The sequence below is a fragment of the Arachis ipaensis genome, chromosome B6 (assembly GCF_059453495.1).
Source record: "Arachis ipaensis isolate K30076 ecotype BB chromosome B6, ASM5945349v1, whole genome shotgun sequence".
Classification (NCBI taxonomy): domain Eukaryota; kingdom Viridiplantae; phylum Streptophyta; class Magnoliopsida; order Fabales; family Fabaceae; genus Arachis; species Arachis ipaensis.
In genome coordinates, this window is record NC_142441.1 from 51,093,893 (window position 1) to 51,102,550 (window position 8,658).

Here is an 8,658-nt window from a genome sequence, read left to right on the forward strand (position 1 = left end):
CCTAACGTTGGGGATTTCCTTCCTTCCACATTAATGCCCATGTTAGTGTAACTAACGTAGCCACTAACGTGGCTCTTCTCTTCTTCTTTTGGCCTGAAATCAATCAAACAAAGTGCATCAAAGTCTTGCTCTTAATCATGAGATCATGCATCATCCAATTTATCATATAATTCATGCAAAATTCTCATGAAATCATGTAAAGTGCACAATGTTTGCTTGAATCAAGATGTAAGTGAATATCTACCCAAAACTCGCTTATTTTCTAATAAAATGCATGAAACTACCTTAAAAATAGTAAATAAAAGGTCAGTGAAATTGGCCAAAATGCCCTGGCATCACGTCTCTTCCTTGTCTTTGTTGCTCCTCTCTCATGGCCTTTTGGTCCTCTCTGATTTCATTAAGGATAATGGAGTGCTCTTGGTGCTCCATCCTTAGTTGATCCATGTTAGAACTCAAATCTCCTAAAGAGGTGTTGAGTTGCTCCCAATAGTTGTGTGGAGGGAAATGCATCCTTTGAGGCATCTTAGGGATTTCTTAATGAGGGACTTCCTCATGCTCTTGTTGAGGTCCATGAGTGGGATCTCTTGTTTGCTCCATCTTTTTCTTAGTGATGGGTTTGTCCCCTTTAATGAGGATGTCTTCCTCTATGACAACTCCAGCTGAATTGCATAGGTGACAGATGAGATGGGGAAAGGCTAATCTTGCCAAAGTGGAGGGCTTGTCAGCTACTTTGTATAGTTTTAGAGATATGATCTCATGAACTTCTACTACCTCTCCAATCATGATACTATGGATCATGATAGCCCGGTCTACAGTTACTTCGGATCTGTTGCTAGTAGTAAAGATAGAGCGTTGGATGAACTCCAACCATCCTCTAGCCACGGGCTTAAGGTTAGGCCTTCTCAGTTGAACCGGCTTGCCTTTGGAGTCTCTCTTCCATTGCACTCCTTCCACACAGATGTCCATGAGGACTTGGTCCAACCTTTGATCAAAGTTGACGGTTCTAGTGAAAGGATGAGGAACTCCTCTCATTATTGGCAAGTTGAATGCCAACCTTACAGTTTTCAGACTGAAATCCAAGAATTTCCCCCGAACCATTGTGAGCCAATCCTTTGGGTTCGGGTTCAAACTTTGATCATGGTTCTTAGTGATCCATGCATTAGCATAGAACTCTTGAACCATTAAGATTCCGACTTGTTGGATGGGGTTGGTGAGAGTTTCCTAACCTCTTCTCCGAACATAACGTCAGATCTCCGGATATTCACTATTTTTGAGCATGAAGGGGACCTCGAAGATCACCTTTTTCTTTGCCACAACTTCATAGAAGTGGTCTTGATGGACTTTTGAGATGAATCTCTCCATCTCCCATGACTCGGAGGTGGAAGCAATTGCCTTCCCTTTCCTCTTTCTAGAGGTTTCTCTGGCCTTAGTGCCATTAATGGTTATGAAAAAACAAAAAGCAGAGCTTTTTCCCACACCAAACTTAAAAGGTTTGCTCGTTCTCGAGCAAAAGAAGAAAGAAAGGAGGAGAAGAAAAAGAAATGGAGGAGATAGAGTGGTGTTTTGGATTCGGCCAAGTAGGGGTTTTAAGTGTGTATGATGTGTGAAAGTGAAGGTGGTAAGGAAGGATATTTATAGGGTAAGAGAGAGAGATAAGTCGTGTATGGAGGGGTTGGGTTTGGAAGGGAAATGTTTTGAATTTGAATGGTAAGGTAGGTGGGGTTTTATGATGGGTTTTGGGGAATAGTAGACGGATATGAGTGGTGAAGAGATTATGGGGAAGAGGGTAGGATTTGATAGGTGAATGTTGTTTGGGGAAGAGTGTTATGGAAATGTGTGAAATGGAGAGAAAGAGCAGTGGGGTAGGTAGGGATCCTGTGGTGTCCACAGATCCTGAGGTGTCAAGAAAATTAGGTCCCTGCATCTTTCTGGCGTTTAAACGCCCTCTGTGTGCCAATTCTAGCATTTAACGCCAACTCTGCTACCTTTCCTAGTGTTAAACGCCAGGCTGATGCCCTTTTTTGGTATTTAACGCCAACCAGACACCCTTTTCTGGCGTTAAACACCAATCTGTCTGCCAATTCTTGCGTTTAACACCGGTGAGACAGCTAGACACCCTTTTTTGGCGTTAAACGCCAGTCTGTCTGCCAATTCTGGTGTTTAACACCCAGAATGCTGCCAGACTGGGCGTTAAACGCCCATTCTGCTATCCTTACTAGCGTTTAAACGCCAGTAAGCCTGTCCTCCAGGGTGTGCTATTTTTTATGCTATTTTTTATTCCATTTTAATTCTGTAGTTATTTTTGTGACTCCACATGATCATCTACCTAAAGAAAACATAACATGATAATGGAAAAAATGTTTATAAAAATAAATATAATTAACTAACATTGGGTTGCCTCCCAATAAGCGCTTCTTTAATGTCAATAGCTTGACGGTGAGCTCTTAGAGAGCTTCACAGAGACTCAAAGCTTAATGGTGGCCTCCAAACACCAAACTTAGAAGTTGAGTGTGGGGGCTCTGTTTGACTCTATTGAGAGAAGCTTTTCATGCTTCCTCTCCATGGTTACAGAAGAAGATCCTTGAGCCTTAAACACAAGGTAGTCCTCATTCAATTGAAGGATTAACTCTCCTCTGTCCACATCAATTACAGCTTTTGCTGTGGCTAGGAAGGGTCTTCCAAGGATAATGGATTCATCCTCATCCTTCCCAGTGTCTAGGATTATGAAATCAGCAGGGATGTACTGGCCATCAACCTTCACTAAGACATCCTCTACAAGTCCATAAGCCTATTTCCTTGATTTGTCTGCCATTTCTAGTGAGATTCTTGTAGCTTGTACCTCAAAGATCCCTAGTTTCTCCATTACAGAGAGTGGCATGAGGTTTATTCCTGACCCCAGGTTACACAAAGCCTTCTCAAAGGTCATAGTGCCTATGGTACAGGGTATTAAGAATTTTTTAGGATCCGGTTTCTTCTGAGGTAATTTTAGTTGAACCAAAGCATTCAGTTCATTAATGAGCAATGGAGGTTCATCCTCCCAAGTCTCATTACCAAATAGCTTGGCATTCAGCTTCATGATTGCTCCTAGAAACTGAGCAACCTGCTCTTCAACAATATTTTCATCCTCTTCAGAGGAAGAATAGTCATTAGAGTTCATGAATGGCAACAGTAAGTTCAGTAGAGTCTATATGGTCTCTGTATGAGCCTCAGATTCCTTTGGTTCCTCATTAGGGAACTCCTTAGTGGTCAGTGGACGTCCATTGAGGTCTTCCTCACTAGAAATCACTGCCTCTTCCTCCTCTATAGGTTCGGCCACTTTGGGTATATTGATGGCCTTGCACTCTCTTTTGGGATTCTCTTCTGTACTGCTTGGGAGAGTACTAGGAGGAGTTTCAGTAACTCTTTTACTCAGCTGACCCACTTGTGCCTCCAAATTTCTAATGGAGGACCTTGTTTCCATCATAAAACTGAGAGTGGTCTTAGATAGATCAGAGACTATGGTTGCTAAGTCAGATGATGGAAAAGGCTTGCTATTGCCAAACCTATTTCTTCCACCATTATTATTATTGAAGCCTTGTTGAGGCTTTTGTTGATCCTTCCATGAGAAATTTGGATGATTCCTCCATGAAAGATTGTAAGTGTTTCCATAGGATTCTCCTATATAATTCACTTCTTCCATTCCAGGATTCTCAAGATCATAAGCTTCTCATTCAGAGGAGGCTTCTTTAGTATTGCCAGATACAGCTTGCAATCCAGTTAGATTCTGAGAAATCATATTAACTTGCTGAGTCAATATTTTATTTTGAGCCAATATGGCATTCAGAGTATCAATCTCAAGAACTCCTTTCTTCTAAGTCATCCCTTTATTCACAGAATTTATTTCAGAAGTGTACATGAACTGGTTATTTGCAACCATTTCAATGAGTTCCTGGGCTTCTGCAGGCGTTTTCTTCAGATGAAGAGATCCGCCAGCAGAGTGGTCTAATGACCTCTTGGACAATTCAGACAGACCATCATAGAATATACATAAGATGCTCCATTCTGAAATCATGTCAGAAGGACACCTTTTGATTAATTGCTTGTATCTTTCCCAAGCTTCATAGAGGGATTCACATTCCTTCTGTCTGAAGGTTTGGACTTCCACTCTAAGCTTGCTCATCTTTTGAGGTGGAAAGAATTTGGCCAAGAAATTATTGACCAAGTTTTCCCAAAAGTTCAGGCTTTCTTTAGGTTGTGAGTCCAACCATATCCTAGCTCTATCTCTTACAGCAAAGGGGAAAAGTATAAGTCTGTAGACCTCGGGATTAACCCCATTGGTCTTAACAGTGTCACAGGTTTGCAAGAATTCAGCTAAAAACTGATGAGGATCTTCTAATGGAAGTCCATGAAACTTGCAATTCTGCTGCATTAGAGAAACTAATTGAGGCTTAAGCTCAAAGTTGTTTGCTCCAATTGCAGGAATTGAGATGCTTCTTCCATAGAAGTCAGAAGTTGGTACAGTAAAGTTACCAAGCATCTTCTTTGCTTCTCCATCATTGTTATTGGGTTCGGCTGCCATGTCTACTTCTTTTTAAAAAATTTCTGTAAGGTATTCTCTAGAGTGTTGTTCTTTAGCTTCTCTTAGCTTCCTCTTCAGAGTCCTTTCAGGTTCAGGATCAGCTTCAACAAGGATGTCTTTCTCCCTGCTCCTGCTCATATAAAAAAGAAGAGAACAGAAAAGAAGAAGAATCCTCTATGTCACAGTATAGAGATTCCTTTATGTAAGTAGAGGATTAGAAGAATAGAAGAATGAGGTAGAGAGAGAATAAGAAGAATTCGATCACAGAGAGAGGGAGAGGGTTCGAATTATGAAAAGAAGAGAAATGTTAGTAAATAAATAAATAAATAGAAAGAGATGAGAGAGAGAGTATTCGAATATTAGTCTAAAAGAAAAGAAAAATATTTTTGTTTTTATTTTAATTATAAGTTAGAATTCGAAAATATTAAAAGAAATAAAATAAAATTAGAATTTAAAATAATTATTTAATTAAAAAGAATTTTGTAAAAAAGTTATTAGTGGATTTTGAAAATTGGAGAGAGAAAAGTAGTTAGGTTGTTCTTAAAAAGATAAGAAATAGTAAACCTTTTAAAATTAAAACAAACAAAAAGTCAAGTAGTTAATTGAAAAAGATTTGAAAATTTTGAAAAGATAAGAAGTTAGAAAAAGATTTTGAAATTAAAATTTTGAAAAAGATATGATTTGAAATTTATTTTGAAAAAGATTGAAAAAGAAATTAAAAAGATTTGAATTTCAAGATTAAAGTTGATGACTTGGCTAACAAGAAACTAAAAGATATGATTCTAGCATTTAAAGATTGAACTTTTTTTAACAGAAAAGTAACAAACTTGAAATTTCTGAATCAAAGCATTGAATGCTAGCAAAGATTTCGAAAATTATGAAATAAAATTAGGAAAAAGATTTAAAAAGTTTGTTTAAAGATTTTCGAAAACATTAAAAGAAAAAATGAGAAAATTTAGAAAAATTTTAAGAAAGAAGTCGAAAATATTAAAAGAAAATGAAAAATATTTGAAAAGATAGAATTTTTAAATTGAAATTTTGACTTGACTAAGAAGAAACAACTAAGTTTTAAAAATTTTTGACTAAGTCAACCCAAAATTTCGAAAATTATGAGTGAAATATGGAAAAGATATTTTTTTATTTTTGAATTTTTAATGAGAAGAGAGAAAAACATCAAAATGAAACAAAACATAAAAATTTAAGATCAAAACAAATAATGCATGCAAGAATACTTTGAATGTCAAGATGAACACCAAGAACACTTTGAAGATCATGATGAATATCAAGAACATATTTTTGAAAATTTTTAAGAAAAGAAACACATGCAAGACACCAAACTTAAAAATTTTTAATGTTTAGACACTATGAATTCGAAAATGCATATGAAAAACAACAAAGAACACAAAACAAGAAAATCACAAGATTAAGCAAATAAAATCATCAAGAACAACTTGAAGATCATGAAGAACACAATGCATATATTTTGAAAATTTTAAGTAAAGTAAAAAAAATGCAATTGACACCAAACTTAAAATTTAACACAGGACTCAAACAAGAAACACAAATTTTTTTTTTTTTGGTTTTATGATTTTATTGATTTTTTGTATATTTTTCGAAATTATTTTGGAAAAAGAAAATAAAGAAATTCATAATTTTTTTAATAAGAATTCCAGGATTCATGCAATGTTAGTATAAGGCTTCGGTCCAAAAGAATTAGACATGGCCAAATGGCCAGCCAAGCTTTAGCAAAACATTGTAAATAACAATATTAGATTTAAGAATCCAAAGGCTCATGCAATGTTATTCTAAAGCTCCGGTCCAAAAGAATTACATATGGCCAAATGGCCAGTCAAGCTTTAGCATAACAAATACAGACATGTCCTTTCTACAGTGAAAAGTGGAAACCTCAGTCCAAAAGATTAGACATGGCTTAACAGCCAGCCAGGCTTCAACATATCCCATGAAGCTCTAGAATTCATTCTTAAAAAATTTTGAAGAACACATTTTTTTTTGAAAATTAAAAATAAAAAAGCTTAAACATAAAATAAAATTACCCAATCTAAGCAACAAGATGAACCGTCAGTTGTCCAAACTCGAATAATCCCCGGCAACGGCGCCAAAAACTTGGTGCATGAAACTGTGATCACACTTTTCACAACTCCGCACAACTAACCAGCAAGTGCACTGGGACGTCCAAGTAATACCTTACGTGAGTAAGGGTCGATCCCACGGAGATTGCCGGCTTGAAGCAAGCTACGGTCATCCTGTAAATCTTAGTCAGGCGGATTCAAATGGTTATGAGGTTTTGATAATTAAAAGATAAATAAAACATAAAATAAGATAATCAACTGTCGGATTTCTCGTCTCGGATGAAAAATACCAGGTACAGCTACCGCACGGGTAATCATCTGTCGGTTCTCACTAGCGTCGGAATAGGATCTCTCTATCCTTTTACACACTGTAACTGCGCCCAACATTCGCAAGTCTGAAGCTCGTCACAGTCATCCCTTCCCAGATTCTACTCGGAATACCACAGACAAGGTTTAGACTTTCGGGATCTCAGGAATGCTGCCAATTGGTTCTAGCCTATACCACGAAGGTTCTAATCACGGATTTAGATGCTCTGTTGTCTGGAGAGTCGATGCAAATCGTGGATTAGAGACCCAAGAGAATATACTCCGGCTATCATCCAATGACTACGTTGAACATCATGTAGACCGCTTGTGGTTGTCAGGCACGCGGATCTTGGCTAAGCGAGTAACGAAGATAGTGGGTGATTGTCACGGGTAACCCTTTCATTCTGACTTAACTAAATTAAGTACGAGAGTATATCTTGGAGAAGAAGTAAGCATGAATTGAAAGAAAAATCATAGTACTTGCGTTAATTCATGAAGAACAGTAGAGCTCCTCACCTTAATCTACGAGGTGTAAAAACTCCACCGTAGAAAATACATAAGAGAAGAAAGTCTAGGCATGGGTGAATGGCCAGCCTCCAAACGTGAACAATGGCATAAGCTTGATGATCAAAAGATACGAATATAATAGTAATAGGTGCTATTTATACTAAACTAGTTACTAGGGTTTACAGAAAATTAGTAACTAAGTGCAGATAGTGCAGAAATTCACTCCCGGGGCCCACTTGTTGTGTGCTTGGGCTGAGCATTGAGCTTTACACGTGCATAGTCCATTTCTAGAGTTAAACGCCAGCTTGGGTGCCAGTTTGGGCGTTTAACTCCAGTTTTGGTGCCAGTTCTGGCGTTTTACGCCAAAAAAGAGGTCTCTGGCTGGCGTTTTACGCCAGTTTAGGCCATCAAATCTCGAGCAAAGCAAGGACTATTATATATTTCTGGAAAGCCCAAGATGTCTAATTTCTAACGCGGTTGAGAGCGTGCCAATTGGGCTTCTGTAGCTCCAGAAAATCCACTTTGAGTGCAGGAGGGTCTGAATCCAATAGCATCTGCAGTCCTTTCTCAGCCTCTGAATCATATTTTTGCTCAAGTCCCTCAATTTCAGCCAGAAAATACCTAAAATTACAGAAAAATAAACACACTCATAGTAAAGTCCAGAAATGTGATTTTTGTATAAAAACTAATAAAAATATAATAAAAATAACTAAAACATACTAAAAACTATGTAAAAACAATGCCAAAATAGGTATAAAATATCCGCTCATCAATGAGCAATTAGACCAAGGAATTGGCTATTGATCAAGATTTGAGAGATTGAGTCACCAAGGAATTAGGGCTCAATCAATCATGATTGCCAAGAGGTCAATGAGTTGCGTGATTGAAGATGAGATGAAATCAAATAATCCGAAGTATGCAATATCTCTTGATCCCAATGTTTAGTTTATCTTTCTTTCTTTTATTTACTTTATGGTTATTTACATTTTTTGCACTTTACATTTTCAGCACTTTACTTTCTTGTACTTTACTTTCTTTGCCATTTACTTTCTTGCACTTTATTGCTTTTCTTTACTTTTATGTCATTTATATTTTCTTGTTGCTCATCATCCAATTATGATAGTCTAACTAGGCTAATCAACTAACTATTGCTTGCTTAATCCGTTAATCTTTGTGGGATTCGACCCCACTCCTGCT

At 37.3% G+C, this 8,658-nt stretch overlaps 1 non-coding gene across 1 annotated transcript; it reads left to right on the forward strand.

Moving 5' to 3' along the window:
- Window positions 1-4,044: 4,044 nt before the first annotated feature.
- On the forward strand, window positions 4,045-4,153 carry LOC148555539 (small nucleolar RNA R71). Its single transcript, XR_015888280.1, has one exon. It is a non-coding gene; the product is annotated as a small nucleolar RNA R71 (small nucleolar RNA).
- The last annotated feature ends 4,505 nt before the right edge of the window (window positions 4,154-8,658 follow it).